The sequence below is a fragment of the Hyperolius riggenbachi genome, chromosome 10 (assembly GCF_040937935.1).
Source record: "Hyperolius riggenbachi isolate aHypRig1 chromosome 10, aHypRig1.pri, whole genome shotgun sequence".
NCBI classification, from domain to species: Eukaryota; Metazoa; Chordata; class Amphibia; order Anura; family Hyperoliidae; genus Hyperolius; species Hyperolius riggenbachi.
The window spans coordinates 100,572,943-100,597,409 of NC_090655.1; the positions used below are offsets into that span (position 1 = coordinate 100,572,943).

Here is a 24,467-nt window from a genome sequence, read left to right on the forward strand (position 1 = left end):
CACACACACACACACACACACACACACACACACTGTATAGGTAGCCCCCCCCCCCCCGGTTACCGCACGAGATAGGGATTGTAGGTTCATTCTTAACCTGAATCTGTCTTGAATCTTAAGTCTAAACATTGTGTCATCTCTGTCACCTGTACCTCCTCTATGCCCCCTTCTGCCTCCTGTGTCACTTCAGTTCCTCCATGCCTACAGTGTACCCTTCTGTGATACCTCTGCTTCTCCGTGCCCCTAGTGTATCACACCAAAGTGTAATTTTACCAGTTTAAAAACATTTTCTTTTTGATTTTTTAAAAAAATCTTTTTCCTCAAAAACTAAAAGGTCTTTTTAAAATGTGTTTTTTTTTACTTGTTCCCACAGAATCAAATTTCACATTTTTGGGCCGTTTCGTATTGGGGGGGGTCATTCGTAGTTCAAGAACTACCTGTACATTATTATTTGTTCTCGTGTTCTATAAGTAAAGTATCGCAGCCAATTCCCATAAAATAACATTTCACAGTTCTACTGGCACAACTTACAAAAACTTTGTCTGCTTTGCACAAGTTCAGCTAATAGATTGTATTATACCCCAGTGGAATAGAACAAAGTATTCTGGCACTTAGCAGAAGTCAAGGCATTAGACACAGACATTAATAATAAAGGCATGCCAACTCATTAGAAGAGGGAGACAACCCTGCTGAGGCAATATAGACAAATTCAATTCTTTTCTAACCTTTTATGTTCAAATTAAAGTGGGATAAGGGCAGTCTTTCTGCGATCAGAGTACCACTGCCATTCATCAGTACTATTTCTAGCAGTAAACAAATAACTCTGTGCTTGCAAAACCAAATGACTCGATTTAAACCCAATTAAAAAACACACTGCTGCAGTAGGTATTTGACTTTATCCATCAAGTGGGTCACTAAATCTGTGGATAATTTTAGGAATGTGGACACATGGTGTCCGATTCAATTACACTACGCGGTAGTGTTAGCAGGAGTTTTAACACATATAAATATAGACCCACCTAAATCAATTAAGAAAAAAGTGCTGGGCAAGAATTACTTCACCTACCACTCACATGCATCATGCACAAAATAATGGCGCACACACACACACACACACACACACACACACACACACACGCACACACACACACAATAAGTTACTCCCATCTGGGCACTGAGGTAAACATAAGCTCCTTATAACTAACAGGGACTATGGTGCTTTGCAAAAGGCTGGACAAAGCGAGAACATGTCATACTCAGGACTGTAAAAGGTCAGCTTCAAAATGTAAATCCATTCTCCAGGTTATTAGTATACATAGTGTTAAGATTTAGGACTCATATATACTAGAGGTGATTTGCTGCGTTTTCCCGCATGCTGATTCAGACAGGGAAAAGCAGCCTATGGAAATCAATAGGCCGTTATCCAATTCGAATGCAGGGGGAAATAAAAAAAAAAATCAGATGGCACGCAGCAAAAAATGGACAACGCATGTGAATTCCTATAGCTGTGCAACTAGCAAGACAAATGCCATGCACAACGGAAATGGCCCTTAGGTTAACATTATTTGAGGTGAATACCTTGTTCGGCTATGCATGCGCTAACAAACATCTGCAATGGCTTCCTCCAACAAAATGCATGTTTGCTAAAATGACTCCATCTGTCCCAGGTCTGCTTAAAGCAGGGTTGTCCAAACTTTTTAGGCCAAGGGCCATATCGCTGTTCTTGAGCGTGCCAGGGGGCCGAACTAGCAAAATTAAACACAATTTTCGCCGATTGCCATTAGGCGTCAAAAGTGAGATCAGACATGTCAGAAATTATCTATCGAACCATCTAATCACCTAAAAAATGAACCATGTATTCCAAGCATTTATTATTATTATTATTTAGTATTTATATAGCGCCGATATCTTCTGCAGCGCTGTACAGTGTATATTGTCTTGTCACTAACTGTCCCTCAGAGGGGCTCACAATCTAATCCCTACCATAGTCATATGTCTAGTGTAGTATATGTATTGTAGTCTAGGGCCAATTTTGGGGGAAGCCAATTAATCTTTCTGTATGTTTTTGGGGGTGCGGGAGGAAACCGGAGTGTCCGGGGGAAACCCATGCAGTCACGGGGAGAACATACAAACTCCTTGCAGATGTTGACCAGGCTGGGATTTGAACCGGGGACCCAGCGCTACAAGGCGAGAGCATCAACCACTACGCCACCATGCTGCCCAGCTTAACAAGAAGAAGTGCTGCAGAAAATGCACAATGTTAGAGAAATCATAGCTATCTGCAAACTGGACACTTTATTTTTAATGATACAGATTTGCTATAATACTTGTATAGCCAGTATACAGATACGCAACACTTTATTAATGAAAGTAGAAGTACAGTGATGGAGTAAACACAAGGATGAAACCAGCAGAAATCATATTACATATTATATTATATTACAGACTCGCAGCAGGGAGTGTAGCTTCTGACTCTGGGCCAATCTGAAAACTTTTCACATGTGCCATTCAGATAATATGCAAAACATCCGAGGAATGAAAAAGCTTATAAGCCTTACCCAGAAAATTAGAATAACGAGTGGAAATGATCATTTGCATTTCAAAGTCTCTCCGTACCTCCAGATGTCTAATATAAGAAAGCTGAAAATACATAGACACTGTAATATCAGATACGGCGGATGTCAGGCGCAGAGAGTAGGATGGAATTTAAAGGGAAATTAGACTCCTGATACAGGCTGCAGCATATGAATAACATTCTCAACAATTGGTGCCATTATTACAAAGCATCCAAAGAAAAGACAGTAAAAGTCTAAAGCCATGTACACACAGAGGTATGTCACCCGGATGGGATTAAAGTGAACCAAGCACCATTTTAAGCACCCAGGACATCTCAATAGCACACGAAAAATGCATGCCAACAATATGTCTTATTATTAAAATAAATTTCCATTTTATCTTTTATTTTACATTTAAAATCTAGCACTTAAAGCGGTATAAAACCCTGACATAATATTCAATAAAAACATGGTTTCCTACTTTTCATATGCCATAATGTTATCATATTTGCATTTGTGCATACATATTATTAATCATTTAAAAATTATATGTTCCCAAAATTACAGTTTTTGCTTTGTGAGCTAACTTTGCATTTTACTAATAACTGGTTTTGTTAATTATGTATTGAATTCAGAAATGCTTTGAGTCTCTGTCTGTGTCCAGCAGCTTCTCCACATTTAGAGAATGTGTCACATTCCTCACTTGATACAATTAAGTAAACACAAGATAACATAATCTACACTTCGGATGCGTCCACATTTCTTTGCACTGAACTTTCCAGCCCTGCGTAACCCTTTGAATGCTGGTCTAAAAAAAATGCTGGTTGTATATAATATGCTGTAAATAATTTTTTAGAGCAAAGAAGAAATGTTGGGTTTTATTACGCTTTAAGTTTTATTAGCCTACTTCAGCAGGCCTGAGGCCAAGCCCGTCCGCAAAGACTACCTTTTAACCCTTAAAAACCTTCTAAAAAGTCAGGGGTCGCCTTATACGCCAGGTGTCATTGATGCCGGGGATGCTCTCTACTCTGTTACCCTCTCTCAGATCTCGCTGCTGAAGACTGTAGTGAAGCGGCGCAGGCGCACATGTGCGAGATCTGACAGGCAGAGAAGGAGGTAAATAGGATAGAAGGGTGGGCCAGAAGGGTGAAAGAGGCGTGTTTTATGGGCACAGCGCAATCTATTCTACCGTACCACTCTGATAAACAGGTAGACAAGGAGAGCTGACCAATCCACTTTGGGAGAGTTGACCAATCCAACCAGTCAATCACCTATATACTGTTATATACTGGGCACCACATACAGTACAGCACCAGTATCAGTTTATACATAGCACCAGTATACGATGTTTTTTTAATTTTTATTTTGGTTGCTTCGGAAGAGGGGGAGCCTTAAACGGTGATTATGTCCCCAACTCTATATTTTAACTGGAAAAGTTGGGGGCCGTCTTTATACGCCAGACTATACAGTAATTGTTTTATTGTACTCCTTAGCAAAAAGCAATACCTTTTCATCAACAGAGGGGGTGGGTAATTATAACAATTTCTTCAAAGAGCTTATCTAGAGGGAATGTGTAAAGACAGCATCTCTGACTTCTGTAAATACGGAAGAGAAGAAGGGGAGGGGGAACATGGCAGCTCCTATAGCTATTACAAGCCAGGAGAAATTCCAGGGAAAGAAAGGGTGCTTAGTTCCCTTTAACACCCGACCCTTGGGTGACACTGCAGGGCCAAGTCTGTACCGATGTGTTGCTAGCCTGCAGGCTAGTGATGTGTTCTCTTCCTATGCAGGGGGTGGAGTGGCACAGGAGTGTCATTATGCGGCGGGTGGGGCAAGTGCAGAGGAATGGCAGATCACTGGCAGAGCAGTAGAGGGGAGCACATGGGTTTGATTGGTTTTGTCCGGTGAACAAAATTCAGAAAAATGACATAACAAAAGTCTATGGTAAGCAGAAGAGCAGTATTTTGTTTGTGACTTAAATGGAAACATAGATGGATTGATAACCCTAGTTTGGAAGCCAGGACTGAGGAGGAATCCCAACAGTCGCAATGAGGAACAATGAGCAACCCTGGCAAAAGTACCTTAGAATATTTCGTCAAAGGCTTGGCCCTTTCATGTGACCAAAGCTCTGGTAGGAACTTAAAGATTCTGTTTAGTATTGTGATGTGCGGCTTGTCAAACAAGATATTAGTAGAAAGAAGTTAGAAGAACAGAAGAAGAAAGCACAATGCTAGAAGAAATTACCTTTAACTGAGAAGATAAAAGTTTCAAGATGAAAATGTCATTAGTATACAGAAGAAAACAACATCATAGGATAAAAGAATAAAGATGTCCGCAGAATAAAGAAGGATACAGATGAAAGAAAATATTTGTTCTGTTATTATTCAAAACAGGACCTCTATCTGCAGTACATATATATGTGGAATACATTAAACCACAAGTCTAGACAAAAAGAAAACATGAAAGTTGATAATGTACATTTGTCAACACTGTTGAGCGGAATGGGAAAAAAAGGCACTGTGAAGCTGGCCCCCCTACAATCAGCACAAATAAAAATTCCATCATGTTTGGTTAGTGCTACATTTGTGCCCATTTGTGCTGCAAAAATTAAGATGTGTGCTGCTTTCATTTTGAAGATAATAGCGCTTATTATTTCCAAAACAATACCACCACCCAGCCCCCATACAACAACCTACGGACATGAAACTGTTATGGGTGGGCAGTGATGTGCATGTTCTCAGTTGTGCTGCAAAAATCATCTTCCTATATTTTATAGTTTTTGAGATATTCCTGCCTTTGTGATGTTGTAGGGGGGCTTAGTGTATTCCAGTTTTAATGCCTCCCTGTAGTGTATCCTCAGCTTAGAGTTAATTAATAACTCTAGTTCTGGGATCTCCTCTGTTTGCTGACAAACTGAGGTCTGCACCATGTCAGCTGTGAGGTCAATAAGGATAACAAATATTGCACCTTAAAGGAGGAAAAAACACAGAGACAACAGGAGCCCAAATGGTGCAGTATGTCACAGTAGTGGGAAAATATTGTAAGAGTGAAGGTAGATTATACTCAAAAAAGTGGGTTTCAGAAGGGCAACCAACCACTGTCGGCAGGTGGAAATGTACAAACCCGACTCCACTCGTGTACCAGGCAGAGCTAGTGGTGATCGCATTCTTGATAAAACAATAATAACCTCAAGTGACCTGTAAATGGTCCAAGAGGGATGTTTCCCCTCCAAAAGGAGGGTAACGGCGCAAGGTATAGGGGAAAGAGTCGGCCAGGAGAAATAAAGAGTCTATTACTCCTGGACAGCTCTTTCCCCTATATCTTGAGAGGTCAAGAAAGTCACACATGTTGAGCACTCAGCATAAAAAGAGGCCAGAGACAACACTGCATACCTCACACAGCAAAAAAAAAAACTCGATCCCCAAAAATAGTAATAATGATTGCCAAGCAGGAACACTGCGGCCTAAAATAAAAAAGCATCCAATTTCTAGATTACATTTCTCTGAACAATCATCTGTAAACAGTATGTACAGCGTTCAGAGGGTGGATAATCACCATTTATACTGAAATATGCTTTTATGGCCCATACACACAACAGCATGTCACATGAATGACACACATTAAGTATTTCATAGGTCAAAAGAGCAAAAAAATCTCATTGCACAGCAACTTAAAGCATATTGAGGTTAGCTATTATTACACTGATAAGACTCCTCCTCTGATAGGCAGCAAACTTTAGACACCGGTTAGCAATATAAATAACGAATCATGGAAATAGCTTCTGAAGTCACAGATGCTGCTACTGTGTGTAAAGCCAATGCTAGCAGGGGAGCCCATGCTGCTAATTACACGCTTGTACTGCATGATTGTCCAGTTCCCATCTGCAGAAACTTCCTCTAACTGATGTCACAAAGTATGTGCAAGTTTATTTTTCTTCAACTTTCTTTTTATTAAGAATAAAATGAGAAAACAATAACACCTGTTGACCAATTAAAAAGAACAAAATGGTTGAGGATATATAGTAAAGACCCCATTATCCAGTACCCGGTTAACCAGAAATCTCAAGCAACCAAAAAAAAATGTCTGGCCTTGCAGGATTCATAAATCTACTTGTATACTTCTTTATACTGTAATAAACCTCTGTTACATTAAGTTAAGTCTGTCCTTCGTCTTAATTTATTTTTAATTACTGTACATTAATACAGAGTATCTGGTATGTACAGTATATAGAATGGGGTGTAGCATTGCTTTTTAGCTAGGCCTATTTTTAACTAACTCTCAAGCAACCAGAAACTACACTTATCCAGCATCAGCCAATCCCTGTTGGTGTAGAATAATGGGGGTATTACTGAGGCAAGTCAATAAGTAGCAAAGTCTAAGGTAATGAACATGACAGGTAGGTAATAATGTGTAAAGGTAAAAACTATATAGACAATAGTATGGGATATATAAATATAGACAGTTCCAGGGATCATGAAGAATAAGGCAGGACCTAGAATTGTGTTATCAGAGGGAGAATGAGGAGATGAGCATAAAAATACTAATATAATATACCATGACAATCACTAGTCAGGATAAGGCAGAAACCAGCTAAACCAAGCGCCCCAATTTGTCAGGTCTGTTCAAGAAAGGGTTATCCATTCAAGGGTGTAAATCTCACTGATCTGGGAAAGACCTCAAGCCAAATCCACCTACGTGCAATTTTTATATAACTATCGGCAATGTGTAGCTACCAAGCCTGCAAATTTATGACAATTATTCTATGACAAATTTTTACAGAAAATTTTCAACATTTTTGGAATGAAGTTTAAATATTTTTAGGGATGCAATACATCTTTGTGGTCTCTCAAAGGTGTAAAAATATCGCCCAGGAGAAAACCTGAATTGCATGTGGGCCAATCTATTTGCTGACGTGGAAGTCGGAATCTTTCTTCTGGCAAATGACAGTTTCATTTTCAATAGCAGAATATTCTACTGAATATTCAAGTGAGATAAATCTATAGAAGGAGAAGAGAAGAAAGAGAAAAGTTAATAGGTTACAAGGGAGAAAGGGCCCCAGAGGGGAAAAACGGTCCACAGAGGGAGGGTGAAGGAATACACCCAAGAGGGACATCACAGATGAGGGATATACCTTTAATTCCATCAGGTTCAGGGAATTGCAATAAACCCCAAACCTGAATGGATATACTGTACATTATATGAAGTGAACTAAATTACAAAACTTTTTGGTGAACAGAGGGGTCCTTTTCCCAGAGGCAGACCATTGGGTTAATATCCCATTGTGCATAGCTTCCTAATCAGCTACTGCCTAATATGAAATGTGCAAAGAGAAGATGTCGAGGAGAAATTATTTACGCCCAAAGACTGGAGAGGAATAGTACAATAGCGGCAGTAGGTAGGCTATAAAAATTCACTGCACATAACATTTGGAACAAATGCAACACAATGAACTGATAATGACTTCCTGGAAACTTACAATAAACCCCTTTCAAAATGCTTAAAATAAAAGTAGATTATATCTTTTGAAACACCTTGAGTCATAAGAAAGAGGCTTACGATGCTTAAACATTGTCTAGCGTTTTGAGCACACAACTGACTGCATAGGATTATATAAATGTCACGTTAAGAACTTCGTCATCGCTTCTGAAAGATGGGAAAAAAAAGGTTTGCAAAGGGAATAAACTCATTGAGCAAAAATTATTACTCACGGAAAGCCATGAAGCTCATTAACAAATGAAAAATAGATATAAATAGTAACATATGAAGGACATTAGAAAGTCATCCACCTACTTCAAAGTAATGTTTTTGATCCAGTCTTTTGGCTGATGAATTCCATGATGAAATCCTCATCAGTCTTTATCACTGTAGACAAAAAAAAAGAAACAAATGAACAAATCATGCCTCACCAAACCCTGCGCCATACTGCTGCCTAATCCTATTATAAACAAGGTAAGGTATAGCAGGATAAGAGCCACCCCTCTAATATACAATAGAAACCCTTTATTGTAAACTCCAAGGGGCCAGGAAAAGTAGTCTACTATATCAGAAGTGGTGACACATTGTATATCCATACAGATGCAGTTGCCGGCTGAGGACTGAGTTTACTATATCCAGGGCTTTACGCTATCAGAGTTTACTAGTAAGATTCTACTGTATTACAATTCAATGGAACACAGAAACAAATTTGGCTTTAGGGTTTTTAAAAGCCAACCTGTGATAATCTATACAATATAGTTAAACGTAACTTTAATTATAAAGTGATTAAAGGACAACTGTAATGAGAGGGATATGGAGGCTGCCATATTTATTTCCTTTTAAACAATACCAGTTACCTGGCTGTCCTGCTGATCCTCTGCCTCTAATGCTTTTAGCCATAGCCCCTGAACAAGCATGTAGCAGATCAGGTGTTTCTGACAGGGCTGTGGAGTCGGTACAGAAATCTTCGGACTCCTCAATTTAAGAAACCACCGACTCCAACTCTAGGTACCCAAAATTACTCTGACTCCTTAGTCTAATTTTTACAAAAGCTATGGATTTGGTTCAACTCCTCACTTTACTGAAATCACCAAAAGTTTGCTTTCCTAAAACAGAAAGAATTTGCGATAATTCAGGTTGGAGTGAGCTTGAGATGTCTCCCAGTGCAACACTGCTGAATATATGCAAATTAACCATTGTACCCTTAGAAGCTAAACACACCTCCAGAACCGCTTGAATGCAATGATGTGTCAGCTTGTTAATTTGTACAGAGCCATAATAATCCAACATGCATACAGACTGTTTCGGATGGTTTGATCCTTATTCCAGCATTGATTGCATTCCAGCGGTTCTGGAGGTGTGTTTAGCTTCTAAGGGTACAATGGTTAATTTGCATATATTCAGCAGTACTGTACTGGGAGACATCTCAAGCTCACTCCAACCTGAATTATCGCAAATTCTTTCTGTTTTAGGAAAGCAAACTTTTGTTTTTCTTAACATCTTAGTAAGGGGGCTTTTAGGACCATTGTAGTCCCTTACACACTCCAATGAGTTCTGGGTCACTATGAGCTTGCTGGTTAGTCTGTGCCTACTGAAATCACCGACTCCAGGTACCCAAAATTGCTCCGACTCTAACTCCACGACTGACTCCACAACCCTGGTTTCTGACTTTATTGTCAGATCTTACAAATGCTTGTTTCTGGTGTGATTCAGACACTACCGCAGCCAAACAGACCAGCAGGGCTGCCAGGCAATTTGTATTGTATAAAAGCAAATGAATATGGCAGCCTCCATATCCCTGTCCTTATAGTTGTCCTTTAAATACACAGGTATGTGAACGTGAATAAAAATATCCATCTATCACATATAATGTGCAGCCTACATACCTTACCGAACATTGATACTTTTATAAAAAAAAGTTAAGTTTTTTCTATATTATACAGATTAATACTGACCTCTAAAACCCTAATGTTAAGTGACTAAGTGAACTTGCCAGGATGCAGTAGAACCCAGTAAGTTTTACAAAAAGGTAAGGGAGCCAGGACTATACTCACAAACTGGAAAACTTTATTGTAGAACCAGTATACATTCACGTGAACCAACTTACACTAATTTAAAAAAACCCATAAAAAATTCAACGTTTGTCAAAGGACCTAACTATGATTGCATGCTGGCATCCTCACCTCTGAGGAAGTCCAACGGCCGTTGAGTGAGCGGAGCTAGTCCCCCATGCCTCCATGCTCTTTCTCTCGCCGGAGTGTGGGTTACCGCGGATACACTGTGGACCCTTTGCTTAAAGAGAACCTGTACTGAGTAAAAATATTTAAAATAAACACATGAGTTAAATTCAAATGAACATTACATAGTTACCTTGCCATCAGTTCCTCTCAGAAGCTCACTATTTTCTTCTGACAATGATCCCTTCCAGTTCTGACAACATTTTGTCAGATCTGAAATATATCAGTTGCTGTCAGTAAAATATCAGTTGCTGTCAGTTATAGCTGAGAGGAAAACTGATGTACCAAGTAATGTCCATGTTTCCCTATGGCTCAAGTGGGCGATGTTACAGTTTAACTGTGTGCTGGCCAGGAAGCTGTTATGGGGTAACGGCCATTTTCAAAATGGAGGTCGGAAAATTCCCTTGATCACAGTGAACAAATAGGACGCGGGACAGGAGAAAGACACTAAGGAGTAGACTACATGGAAGGTAAGTATGACTGGTGTATGCTTATTTTGACTTTTCATTTTCAGTTCAGGTTTTCTTTAAAGCCGGGATCAGCGCCAGCAGGTCACACAAGATATATACCGATGGGAGCCACTGCGTGTCCTGAAGGGAGCGGTGACGTCAGTCAATGTTGGCAACTCTAGTTACGCTTGCCTGATATTGCATGCCTGGTTTACACTCCACAGGCCTGATTCACAAAGCGGTGCAAAGTGTTTGCACGCGAGTGAAAATCCCTTTATCACGCCTAAACTCAGTTTAGGCATGATAAGAAGAAACTCGCGCAAAGTTTTGCGCGCGCGCGCGCAGCACCCGGCACTTTGCGCGAAGCTCCCATTAAGCCCTATGGGACTTTGCGCATACGCGCGGTAGCTTCGCGCTAGTTAGAGCACAAAGCGGTGATAACTTTGCTAGTGCAAAGGTTATCACGCCTAAAGTCTTTTAGGCGTGATAACTGAGTTATCACCGCTTTGTGAATCGAGCCCCACAGGTGCACGTATCAGCATAGGAAAAGGCAACTTTTTGCTGCATGTTACATGCCTAAGGATCTGTATATTGCACTTATATTCAGGCTTGAGAGGTTTGACACTGATTAGTATCAGTAATGAGCATGTATGTGCCAGACAGCACCGAGGCGTGCTTACTTAGGCTGCACATGGGGTTGACTAGATCTTTCTCATCTTTTTGGACGTCACCTTTGTCAGTACAAGTATTGTTTTGGGCCTGAAGATATTTTTGTTTGCCAACACAGCTATTGTTCCTAAATAGGAGTGCACTCCATGGGACTATAGATACCAGCATGCTATCATAGTTAAGCCCCCTCAACACCTTTCAATTGCAGGCACAATCGATTGAATTCAATTGGATCGAATTCGATTAGATTGATTAAATTGATTAAATCTGACATGTCCGATCGGGATTCGATTGATCGTGTGATCGATTTTGGCAATTTTTTAATGCAAATCGATCACATGATTGATCGAATCCCGATCAGACATGTCAGATTTAATCGATCTAATCGAATTAGATTAAGTCGAATTCGATCGATCACGCCTGGAATTGAACAGTGTAGAGGGGGCTTAAGGTCTTTTGATAAAGGTTGAATTTTTTATGGGGGTTTTTAGTGTAAGTTGGTTCACGTAAATTTATACTGGTTCTACAATAAAGTTTTCCAATTTGTGAGTATAGCCCTGGCTCCCTTACCTTGTTGTAAATCGTATATGCATTATAAGTAGAGACCGGCAGATTTGTTTGGGTTGATATCCCTTAAGCCTGATATTTTGTAGAGCCCAGTAAGTGACAGCAGCCAGTGCTGCCGAGGTAAAAAGGCCACTAAAGCTAAGTACTCACGGGGGGACAATTGTAGCTGTCGCTGCACACGGGAGCGTGTGCGCGACAGTTCGGAGACAGTTCGGCGACAGCTCGTCGCCAAGTCCCTCTGCATACACACGGCAGCAGAGGGATTAGCGATGCTGCGGAAGCTGTCGCCGAGGTTCCTCCCCCCCGCCGGATGCTCCGTGTACTGTCTGTGGGTAGCTGTTGCTAGCCCGCATACACATGCGGGGCTAGCGACAGTTCCGGCGAGGTTGCGGCGACGGTTGTAGCCGGCGATTGAACATGTCAATCGCCTGGCGACAGCTCCGACGGGCGACGGTTCGGGGCGCGCGCGTCATACACACGGGCGAACTGTCGCCGCAACATGCGCGTGCCACGCGGTTGCGGCGACGGCCGTCCCCCGTGAGTATGGGGCTTTAGTATGTAGACCAGAAAGCTGCACAATCACTCACTGCAGGAACATTTTTAAAGTAACCAAGAAACCTAGTCACTAGTGAAGGGAGACATTAAAGCAACATGATAACCAAGCTAAAAATGTTGTGAATTGTGAATGGTTCATTTGAGAAGCCACTGAATTGAACAACTGTAAGTTAAAAGTTAGGACCTCAGTCAATGGGTTTGAATTGAAATATTAATATAAATTGGAAAGCAAATGGTTCTTTACTGATCGTGCATATGGAGGAGTGGCAGGAGGGAAATCAATGGGGCATAATAAACCGTATTGATTAGTTCAAAGCTAGCGGTGAAAATGACTGATTCGTAATTGAAAGTTTATTTTTCTTCCTACTGTTCATGTCAGCTGATCACACCAGTCTGACCCATCGACCAGCTGATATATTTACCAGTTGGCCACCAGTCCTGCTGATCCTCTGCCTCTAATACGTTTAGTCATAGACCCTTAACGAACAGATCAGATGTTTCTGACAGGATTAACTGTATGCTAGTTTCAGGTGTGGAATTCAGACACTACCAATGCCGGAATGATCAGCAGGACTGCCAGGCAACGGGTATTATTTTAGGGCTGGTACCACTGAGTCAGGGAGCATCTTGCGGAACGCTTGCTGTCACTTGCAGAGATGTGAGTACACATCAGCATCTCGGTAGCTGTGCCATGCACAGCAATAAACTACGGCCCGATTTACCATGAGGCTCTATAGGCATGTGCCTACAGGCGCCTGATGGAAGGGCGACTCGTTCCCTTTCCGGAATGATTCTCTCCCTTCTTCCCCCATGCAGAGTCCTGAGTGGAGCATAAATGAGAGGTTACCGGTAGCCACCCAGCTCTAGGCATTCCACTGATGAGATCTCACTTCAGCGGAGAGCATCTCTAGCTACTTAATACTGAGAGTACTTATGGCTACTTAATACCAAGGGGCACCTGTAGTTTCCTATGACATCTTAGGGAAGTAAGGGAGAAGTGACAGCTGGTACAGCCAGCACACTTGCGGTGTGGTTCAGCGGGGGTTTGTAGGTTCATGGAGGATGAAATCTAGGATGCCAGTACATCTGTGCCTATAGGCTCCAGTGATGCAAATCTGAGACTGAATAAACTGCTGCATGCCGTCCAGAATCGCACCTGTATGCGGTCCAGAATGCATGCTGTTAGTGGAAAAGGCAGCATTTCCCTGTCTGATGCGAGAAATGCTGTGTATTCCACTCAAGTGGAAATGGTCCCTAAAGGGGTCCACACACCTAACGATTTTCCCGCCGATATACAGCAGATTTGATCACTGTGATCGAATCTGCTGTGAAATCGTTGCGCAAATGCAGGCAGAACGATCTATTTCCGTCCGAAAAGAATCGTTCCCGTCGCTTCCAGTCAAGCCATCGGTGCGGAAAATTTTACTCGATAGCCGGTGAGTCGGGAGTGCGTCGATAGCGGCATTCCAAAAGCCCAACGACCAACGCAATACAGTGGCAATACATTACCTGCTGCGGCGGCACGAATCCCCGCTGTCACCACTGTCTTCTTCTCCGCTGGATTCCGGACCAGCTGGCTTCACTTCCTGTCCTGGGCAGGAAGTTTAAACAGTAGAGCGCCCTCTACTGTTTAAACTTCCCTGGACAGAAAGAAGTGAAGCCAGCTGGTCTGGAACCCGGAACCCAGCGGAGAAAAAGTCGGGCCGCAGCACCCCCACAGATTGTGATCGGTGTCATGCTAAAATCGATTCACAATCTGTTTGCAGTAAAGGCAACCATACGATCCCTCTCTGATCAGATTCGATCAGAGAGGGATCTATCTGTTGGTCGATCTGATGGCAAATCGACCAGTGTATGGAAAATAATTATGACAGCCTTCATATACGGTACCTCTCACTTCAGGTTCCCTTTAATCACAAAACAAGCTGAACAGACTTACATTTTTCTTTTATCAAGAAAAGCACCTCATATATATTGTTATTTATCTGTGATTTTGGGGGGGAACCAGAAAAATAGACTATGCAGCTTCCAGCAGGTGAAATCACCCCCTTCCTTTCCTCCAGCAGATTTATTTTGGATAGCATAGCTTCTTGTTTACAGAGGCCCCTTGAGCACTGAGATCAACCTGAGCAGTTGCCACCTCCACTCACCCACCATGAGGGCTTGTTCACATCTAGGGCGTTTTTGCCATTTTTTCAAGCGCAGGTGATTTTCACAATCACCCTAAAACCGCTTGTGCACTGATTCAATATGAGAGAGTTCACATCTGAGCGGCTCATTTCCGATTCGCTCAGCAAATCGCTGTACCTTTTTTAAGGCGATTTTGCCTCAATGGAAGGTTTAGGAAAAACGCAAATGCTCATAAAACCGCTTTGTGCAGCGATTGGGTTTGCATTTTTAAGAATAAATACATTGTATTTATTATTTTCCGGGTCAAAAAGTTCACTTCCTGACCTGCGTCAGGGAGTGAATTTAAAAACCGCTCTGGAAAAAAAGCGCTTTTAACAAAAACTCAGTGCACAGTGGAGCGCTGGGAGGCATTAAAAAAAAACAGCTCACAAAAACGCAATCGTTTTGTGGTTTCAGGTGTGAATGAGGCCTCAAACACATATGTTGGTGGAGTAATATATTGCACACAAGGCTGGAGAAGATAACCAAGGAAATTCTCTATGAGCGATTTGAAAAGTTTTGGAAACAGGCAAACAGGTCACATGACCAGCATTTTGAAGCCTGCAAAAAGTACTTTGGTATTATCATATCTTCAAAGGTGAACTACTTAAAGTGGACCTGAACTCTTGCACATGACACAAGGAAAGCATAGAGAAATGCAACCTTAAGAGAGTTTAGTCAGTTTAATTCCCCCTCATTTGAGTCTAATCACAAGCTGTAAACAACATGTTTGCTTCCATGAATCAGGAAGTAGAAACTGTGCAGATTAATTTTTGGATTTGTATCATAACAAAGAAATGTTTTTGTTGAAAGGTTATTATGTTGTGTATCCACAGCCCTGGTGTATATTTTAGAGCAGAGAGGAGTTCTGAGTTCAGGTCCACTTTAAGTTATACGATTAATGAGGAAGAAACTATCCATACATTTTAACTGTGTGCATGGAGTTCATTGCTAGGAAAGCGTGGAGTTACATATGCAACCGTAAGGCTGTGTGTACACATGTGAGATAAAAAATCTTTTGAAACGAACAATCAATGATGGATCTGCCAATAATCTTTAGTTTAAAAAAAAAAAAGTCCAGCAGCTGCAAAATACTACGACCTAAATATGATTGTTGCTCAATCGGCCACATTCATCCAGGCAGATCTGTTCTGACAACAATCGTTTGCTCAACAAGGTGTTATGAGATTGTCAGATTTTTCAGAATCCTGCAGTGATAAGAGCATGCGTAGAGGAATTCAGAATCCTGCAGTGATAAGAGCATGCGTAGAGGAATTCTGAATCCTGCAGTGATAAGAGCATGCGTAGAGGAATTCTGAATCCTTCTGTGATTTGTTTAGGAACTTTGGTGTAAAAATTATTGTATATAGGTTATTAGAAAGATCCATCATTCCAACCCTCCCGAATAACAGGCAGATTAATTACTCATTTACCAATGATATTTATCTGATGTGCATACACACACATATCTGTATATACTGAGCGATTTCTGTCACCCAACAGTCAGTGCACGAGTCTTTGGGCGATAGTGCTGTGCCAACACTGTACAGATGAGTCACTTGCCTACAGGCTAGAGCCAGATCTGTTGCTATGGAGGAGGGGCAGAGGGGGATGGAGTAGAGCATGACGAGTGGCTTCCCATGATCAGGCAGTGCTCGGGGGTCAGGGCCCGGATTCTCTGGTATGCCGGTTCTTGAGTAGATGTTGGACAGCCACTGTACTCACGCTGGAGTCAATCACAATTCTCAGCCGAATCGGTGTTTATCGTCCGCCAAGGGCGAGTTTATTCCAGCATGTGAATGCAGTTAAACCGGTTTTCAGACTGCGGATAGTTAAAACTACACCGCTCTTCACATCACTGTGATTCAGAAGTACAAAGTAAAAAAAAAAAAAAGGCTCTAATCCTTAAAGGGGCCAGAGCCTACTGTTTCCAATGAGTTAAAGCGGACCTGAACTCAGAACTTCCTCTCTGCTCTAAAAAAGATAAGCAACAGCATAATAACCTTTAAAGACAAACATTTTTTTGTTACAGCCGATACCGATCCTGCAATAAATCTGCAGTGTGCCTACTTCCTGCTCTCATGGAAGCAGACAGGGTTAACATCCTGTGTTTACAAATTAGCTGCTCTGAGGCAGCCAGCTGACACAGCTGAGAGATCAATTTACGCATGAGTCACAGATGAGGGGGAATAAGCCAGGCTAAACTCTCTAAATACATACAGGGTGTATTTCTCTTTGTTTTCCTTCTGTCCTGTACAAGAGTTCAGGTCCACTTTAAGGCTCGCTAAATAACAAGTGTTATCCTTCTGATTGGTAATACAGCCCAAGATCCCTTCGTTTTTATTCTAACACCTCGTATAATTTAATATTTTATATCCACTGCTTTATAAGACCTTTGGTTCTGCCAGCAATATATTTACAGTTACGCCAAGTACCTTCAGAGATCTTTCCTCTCCAGGCTGTCAAACACACACAGTATTATTGCAAAGCAGATCCTCCATTTCTAACCTGTCATTTTATTCATGTCAAATTACACAGCAGAAAACAAAACAGCTGTCATAATTAGAGGCGATTGCGGATAATTTGAAGCCGCCAGCTCTGGAGCAGAAATAGGGAATCTTTGTGCAAAGACAAGCTGATCTCCCATGACCTCAGTGCGGCGGCTGGCTGCTCCACCAGCGCACACAAATAGCGCAGCGAGCTGTGTGGTCTTTATTGATCTTACAGAGCTGACTCCAGGCCAGCTCAAAGAAGCCAAAGGCCCAAATCAACACAGCTGTGCATGAATTATGGAGAATCTATTGTTGGGTATGACTCCGATAACATTTACTCAGTGGTTATTTGCTTTGGTCTCTTCATTACATCTGAAAGTTAAAATAATGACGGTTTGCACACAATCATCTGTTTTAATAAGGTTGGCACGCTGGTAACCAAACCCTAGCAGGAAGTATGAAACTGATAACCATATACGGGGCACACTGATAACAGAAACCTAGCAGGGAGTATGAAACTGATAACCGAACCCTAGCAGGAAGTATGCAACTGATAACCATATATCATATACGCTGGTAACTGAACCCTAGCAGGAAGTATGAAACTGATAACCATATATGGGGCACACTGGTAGCAGAACCCTAGCAGGGAGTATGAAACTGATAACCATATATGGGGCACACTGGTAGCAGAACCCTAGCAGGGAGTATGAAACTGATAACCATATATGGGGCACACTGGTAACCCAACCCTAGCAGGGAGTATGAAACTGATAACCATATATGGGGGCACACTGGTAGCAGAACCCTAGCAGGGAGTATGAAACTGATAACCATATACGGGGGCACACTGGTAGCAGAACCCTAGCAGGGAGTATGAAACTGATAACCGAACCCTAGCAGGAAGTATGCAACTGATAACCATATATCATATACGCTGGTAACTGAACCCTAGCAGGAAGTATGAAACTGATAACCATATATGGGGCACACTGGTAGCAGAACCCTAGCAGGGAGTATGAAACTGATAACCATATATGGGGCACACTGGTACCAGAACCCTAGCAGGGAGTATGAAACTGATAACCATATATGGGGCACACTGGTAACCCAACCCTAGCAGGGAGTATGAAACTGATAACCATATATGGGGGCACACTGGTAGCAGAACCCTAGCAGGGAGTATGAAACTGATAACCATATACGGGGGCACACTGGTAGCAGAACCCTAGCAGGAAGTATGAAACTGATAACCATATACGGGGGCACACTTGTAGCAGAACCCTAGCAGGGAGTATGAAACTGATAACAATATACGGGAGCACACTGGTAGCAGAACCCTAGCAGGAAGTATGAAACTGATAACAATATACGGGAGCACACTGGTAGCAGAACCCTAGCAGGAAGTATGAAACTGATAACCATATACGGGGGCACACTGGTAGCAGAACCCTAGCAGGGAGTATGAAACTGATAACAATATACAGGGGCACACTGGTAGCAGAACCCTATTAGGGAGTATGAAACTGATAACAATATACGGGAGCACACTGGTAGCAGAACCTTAGCAGGGAGTATGGAACTGATAATATACGGGGGCACACTGGTAGCAGAACCCTATTAGGGAGTATGAAACTGATAACAATATACGGGAGCACACTTGTAGCAGAACCTTAGCAGGGAGTATGAAACTGATAACCATATACCATATACACTGGCAACCAAACCCTAGCAGGAAGTATGAAACGGATAACCATATACAGGGGCACACTGGTAACCAAACCCTAGCAGGGAGTATGGAACTGATAACCATATACGGGGGCACACTGGTAACCAAACCCTAGCAGAGAGTATGAAACTGATAACCATATACCATATACACTGGCAACCAAACCCTAGCAGGAAGTATGAAATGGATAACCATATACAGGGGCACACTGGTAACCAAACCCTAGCAGAGAGTATGGAACTGATAACCATATACCATATACACTGGCAAACAAACCCTAGCAGGGAGTATGGAACTGATAACCATATATGGGGGCACACTGGCAACAAAACCCTAGCAGGGAGTATGAAACTGATAACCATATACGGGGGCACACTGGAAGCAGAACCCTAGCAGGGAGTATGAAACTGATAACCATATACCATATACACTGGCAAACAAACCCTAGCAGGGAGTATGGAACTGATAACCATATAAAGGTTAAACTAATAACCACATACGGGGTGCAATTTGTGCACACAATTCTTCGACATTGTAATCCTGATGCAGCGGGCATGGGGCTCTGGTGTTGGGCTGCATTTCCATTGGGGTGTTGTGCCCGTCTCCAAATCCGACGCATCGGACGCATCCAAATCGCTATTCATATTAGTTCTGGTAAAATTTGCAGCATGCATCATTTTTTCCCCTGCACACCATTCTGATGCAGCCTATTATTTTCAATAGGTTGTGTTTCTGCTTCCGAACATGCATGCGGAAAACGGCTGCAATTGGGGTCTAGTGGAACGGGCCCTTAAAGGACAACTAAAATGAGAGGTATATGGAGGCTGCCATATTTATTTCCTTTTATGCAATACCAGTTGCCCAGCCATCCTGCTGAACTCCTCTGCCTCTAAAGGCGCGTACACACGCCATATTTTTTTCAAACAACAGGTCTGTCAGACCCTCCTGCGGGGCGGTCGTTCTGCAGTTGCATGTGAGTACAGGCTGTCGGCAGACTGATAAGACTGTTTTTGACTGATCCGCTCGCGGGTCTGACGGACCCGTTGTTTGAAAAAATACAGCGTGTGTACTTAATACTTTTAGTCATTGACCATGAACAAGCATACGCAGATCATGTATTTGGCATTTTTGTCAAATCTGATAAGATTAGCTGCATGCTTGTTTCTGGGGCGATTCACACACTATTGCAGCCAAATAAACCAATGTGTAGCCTTCATATAGCTCTCACTTCAGTTGTCCTTTAAAGAGCACCTGAAGAGACATGATCCTATTGGTTGAACATAGATAGAATGATGTACAACTATCTATCTATCTATCTATCTATCTATCTATCTATCTATCTATCTATCTCTCGTGAGGCCACAAACTGGTCCAATCTATTTACAAACACTTGCGATCTCTATCCTCAAAAATAAGGAACTTCACAAGTCCACATGATGGATGATCACCTCAGATACACATAAACGGAAACAATGATATTATTGTGCATTATTATTATTTAGTATTCATATAGCTTTCACATCCTCCTCCTTTCAGCGCTTTACATCATAGTCTAAGGCAGGTATGTCAAACCGGTCCTACTTGGGCCGAGATCCTGTAACATTTTTGATACAGCTCAAATGAATTGATGGGTCTGAATCAGGATAGGTGTGGTCCATCAGGTAGAACACATTACTTTCTTTCTCAGTCCATCCTAAACACTGGCATGGATCTGGCCCTCTTGGCCTGGAGTTCGACACATGTGGTCTAAGGCCAATGTAGGAGGAAGCCAATAAACTTATCTGTATGTTTTTGGGATGTGGGAGAAAACTGGAACTGACATCTTCCACAATATTTCTCTCCATCCAAAGTAATGTGACTTACTGTGTGCCTGGCTCTTCTACTGACCACATATGCTATTGCTCCGTTGTTATTGCCTGATGAAGCGGGATCAAACCTGCGAAACGCGTTGCATATTTGGAGTTCATAAATAAAATATATCGACTGTGTTTACTACAGTCGTTGTGTGTCTACTTGGAGGAGGTAAGTCCACCACTACCTCCTCTATTTACCAAGAATTTGGTTTTTAAGCTCATTTAGCTTCCTTTTATCCTTTTGGCGCCTCTGTTCTCCTGCATAATACTGTGTATCAGAGGAGCTCACACTCTAATCCCTACCATAATTACATGCCTATACCACAGCCTAATGCCAATTTTGGGGTGAACCAAAAACCTTATTAATGTTTTTGAGTTGTGGGACAAAACCAGAGAGACCGGAGGCAATCCATGCAAACATTGGGAGATCACGCAGCCTCAGTGTTTATTCAGAGGTGAACTCTCCCCCATCCATAATCCTAACTGGAACTCAGCCAATCAGATTTTTGTTTAGAACACCACAGCTTGATAAAGGGACCCTGTCAGGCATGTCACACCTTATTAAAGTTGGCTGAGATAAATTGGAAAGATATGGCGAGCTATGTGGAACTGAATTCATTAACATAATCACACTTCAAATAAGCATAATCATTTCTTTACTGTGCCATTCTGGATGTTGAGTCACAAAATCTTGCATATCCAGATATCTCTAGTCACAGAAATGAGACTGTATAGCTTTCTATAGGGAACGCTGAGATCCAATTGCCCCTAATTACATGGAATTGTTTTAATTAGATCCTGCAGTTGTTTTCTGAAAAGCACCTGTAACAGGTCCAGTGAAATTCTCTGACACCAAACCACAGCTTTTGTAGACCCTGGAAAGCAGGTCAGAAAAACACTTTTGCCTTCCCCTGTCTACAACTACCTGGATAATGTGCTTCTGTTCAGCTATGGCCCTACAGCAGAAGGATAAGACTGAGCTGGCTGTACTTCTACATACTCACCTGCCCTGGAGGAGCATAAGAAGAACCCAGCTTAATCCCTATCCCCCTCCCCCGCAAAATTAGCATGGGCCCCTTGGATTTCTAGCTCTTGCCGATGTACCCTCCCCTTGGACATGGCACTCAATAGCAGAGTAGAGTAGGGGGCGGTGAGTTATTTACCTGCTTCCAGCAATGTGCATCTCCTCCATGATTACATTCTAACACTCTTTGCTGCCATCCTCTACCTCCCTATCATGTGACTCACATCGGTAATGTGATTGGGAGTTTGCAAAAGGCAGTAGAGAGCGCCTGGCTGTGAAGGATTAATACTATTATTGATTTATAAAGCACCAACATATTCCGTGGTGCTGTAAAATAGAGGAGACCACCAGCATTGGAAGCAGCTAAATATCTCTCCACTTCCTGGGCTACTCTGCATGCAGGTGGGGAGATAGAGTGAGGAGAGGGGGGCAGGATCCACTGGGGTTGTTATGCCTCTGCTGCACACAATGCTTAGGGGAGCAAATCAAGGGCACTCCTAGTGAACTGATCCTAAGTAGAAATGGCAGCCGCCGGAGAGATGTGGTACGTAGAGAGCACACTTCTCCTGCGCAGACTGGCCGCGGCTGGCACAAGTTACGGGACCTGGTACCGGCGATACAGAAGGCTGAGGACGGTGGTGTGGAAGCGATCCGTGCACATGAGGCTGGAGGAAGCCCCAGGTATGTATAAAACTTTTATTTATTTATTTAGTCTCTTGTCCTTTAAATTCAGCAGGAAGTCCATTTTTGGGCCCATTTCAAAGATGCATACAAGTTGCATGAAACCTGGCATGTGGTTGCTGTCATACACATCACATCACTTGACATCTTCTGTACTTGATTGTTGGAACAGCCATTCATTGTTCATTTCAAATGATGACTATCTTCCAGTGTGTACAAGGCTTAAAGGATACCCGAGAAGACATGTGACATGATGAGATAGACACGGGTACAGTGCCTAGCACACAAATAACTATGCTGTGTTGCTTTTTTTCTTTCTCTGCCTGAAAGAGTTAAATATCAGGTATGTAAGTGGCTGACTCAGTCCTGACTCAGACAGGAAGTAGCTACAGTGTGACCCTCGCTGATGAGAAATTCCAACTATAAAACACTTTTCTAGCAGAAAATGGCTTTCAAGAGCAGGAAAGAGGTAAAAAGGGTCAATAGTTCATAGATTTTTAGCTCTGGCATACTTCAATTAATGCGTCATTGAGCAAAAACAATAAAACAGTTACAACTTAAAAAGTAGATTTACACATAAAATAAAACTGTGGAATATCTTAAAAAGTAATTTTTAGGAGAAGGAGGATGGATACAATAATTTATTTCATTAGTATATTTTTGCTTCGGGTGTCCGTTAAAGGTACAGTTTAATTGATCCACTTGAATGGGTGTATCAGCTTTTGCATCTTGTGTAGAATGATCACACACAAACATATCTGACACAAATGGTGAAATACAAATATCTAACTTCTCAAGAGGAAGGAGGATAAAAATAAAAAAAATTAAGAGTGGATTAAAGAGAAGAGAAGATAATGAGAAGAAGGGACGAGAAGAAGGTACAAGAAGTACTCATGTAAGTATTCACATATCAAAACATGAGATGAGGCCTGCAGGTTAGCAATGTGTTCCTGACATTCATAAAAAGCTTTTAGCTCTCCAAACACCAAGATCAAATCTGTGAAAAGTTCGACCAACTTCCTCTGATCAGGTTGACCTCAGAGCCGGTTTACACTACGTCCATTGCACTGCAGATTGAAGGATCAAGCAGTAGACTGCAATGATTCTCTATAGGCTAGTTCACATTGACCCAATCCGTTTGACTTTATCGTGGTCATCTGCAGTAAATTGTGGCTGGTACAATTTGGTTGGCCAGCAGATTCTGCTGCCATTTGTTGGATGAATGACACACATCCGTCTTGGCAAGTGGCAATAGACCCTTGAATTTTATAGGAACTGTTTGAACACTTGATCTGCATACTCATTCTGGGTCAGTGATCCGCAAAGTATTGAGAAGAATACACAATTATTACCCTCTCGGAGGAAAAATAGCAATAAAACATAACTTTTAATTCATGTTTCTAAAAGGATCAAATACAAATACTACTAATAGTGAATACGTGTAACAATTGGGTTGGTAGGTACGGGTAGTTAGTCATATCGACAAGCCTGCCAATTTCCCATTGTTGATTATTATAAACCCCACACCAAAAAACCCTACATGTTTCGTTTCAATAAACTAGAAACTTCGTCAGGAGCTAACAGTGTTAAAGTGCTAAGGTGCCAAAGTGCTAAAATAATAAAGACATTATCAGTATCACATAGTACACATATTAGAGTAATAGCTAGTATGGCCCCAGTATGGTAGCCAAAAACTTTTTTTTTTGGCTACCATACTGGGGCCATACTAGCTATTACTCTAATATGTGTACTATGTGATACTGATAATGTCTTTATTATTTTAGCACTTTGGCACCTTAGCACTTTAACACTGTTAGCTCCTGACAAAGTTTCTAGTTTATTGAAACGAAACATGTAGGGTTTTTTGGTGTGGGGTTTATAATAATCAACAATGGGAAATTGGCAGGCTTGTCGATATGACTAACTACCCGTACCTACCAACCCAATTGTTACACGTATTCACTATTAGTAGTATTTGTATTTGATCCTTTTAGAAACATGAATTAAAAGTT

At 41.8% G+C, this 24,467-nt stretch overlaps 1 protein-coding gene across 3 annotated transcripts in view; it reads right to left on the reverse strand.

Annotated features, from left to right (window-relative positions):
• The window catches only part of SGMS1 (sphingomyelin synthase 1), a 419,472-nt gene that overhangs the window by 209,207 nt on the left and 185,798 nt on the right, over window positions 1–24,467 (reverse strand). For 2 of the 3 annotated variants that reach the window (XM_068258841.1, XM_068258842.1), the window contains exon 3: window positions 8,346–8,417. The gene's annotated coding sequence lies outside the window, so the exon portion shown is untranslated. Of the gene's footprint in view, window positions 1–8,345; window positions 8,418–10,213; window positions 10,291–24,467 lie in introns of those variants that run through there. The other variant, XM_068258843.1, reaches the window with a different exon arrangement.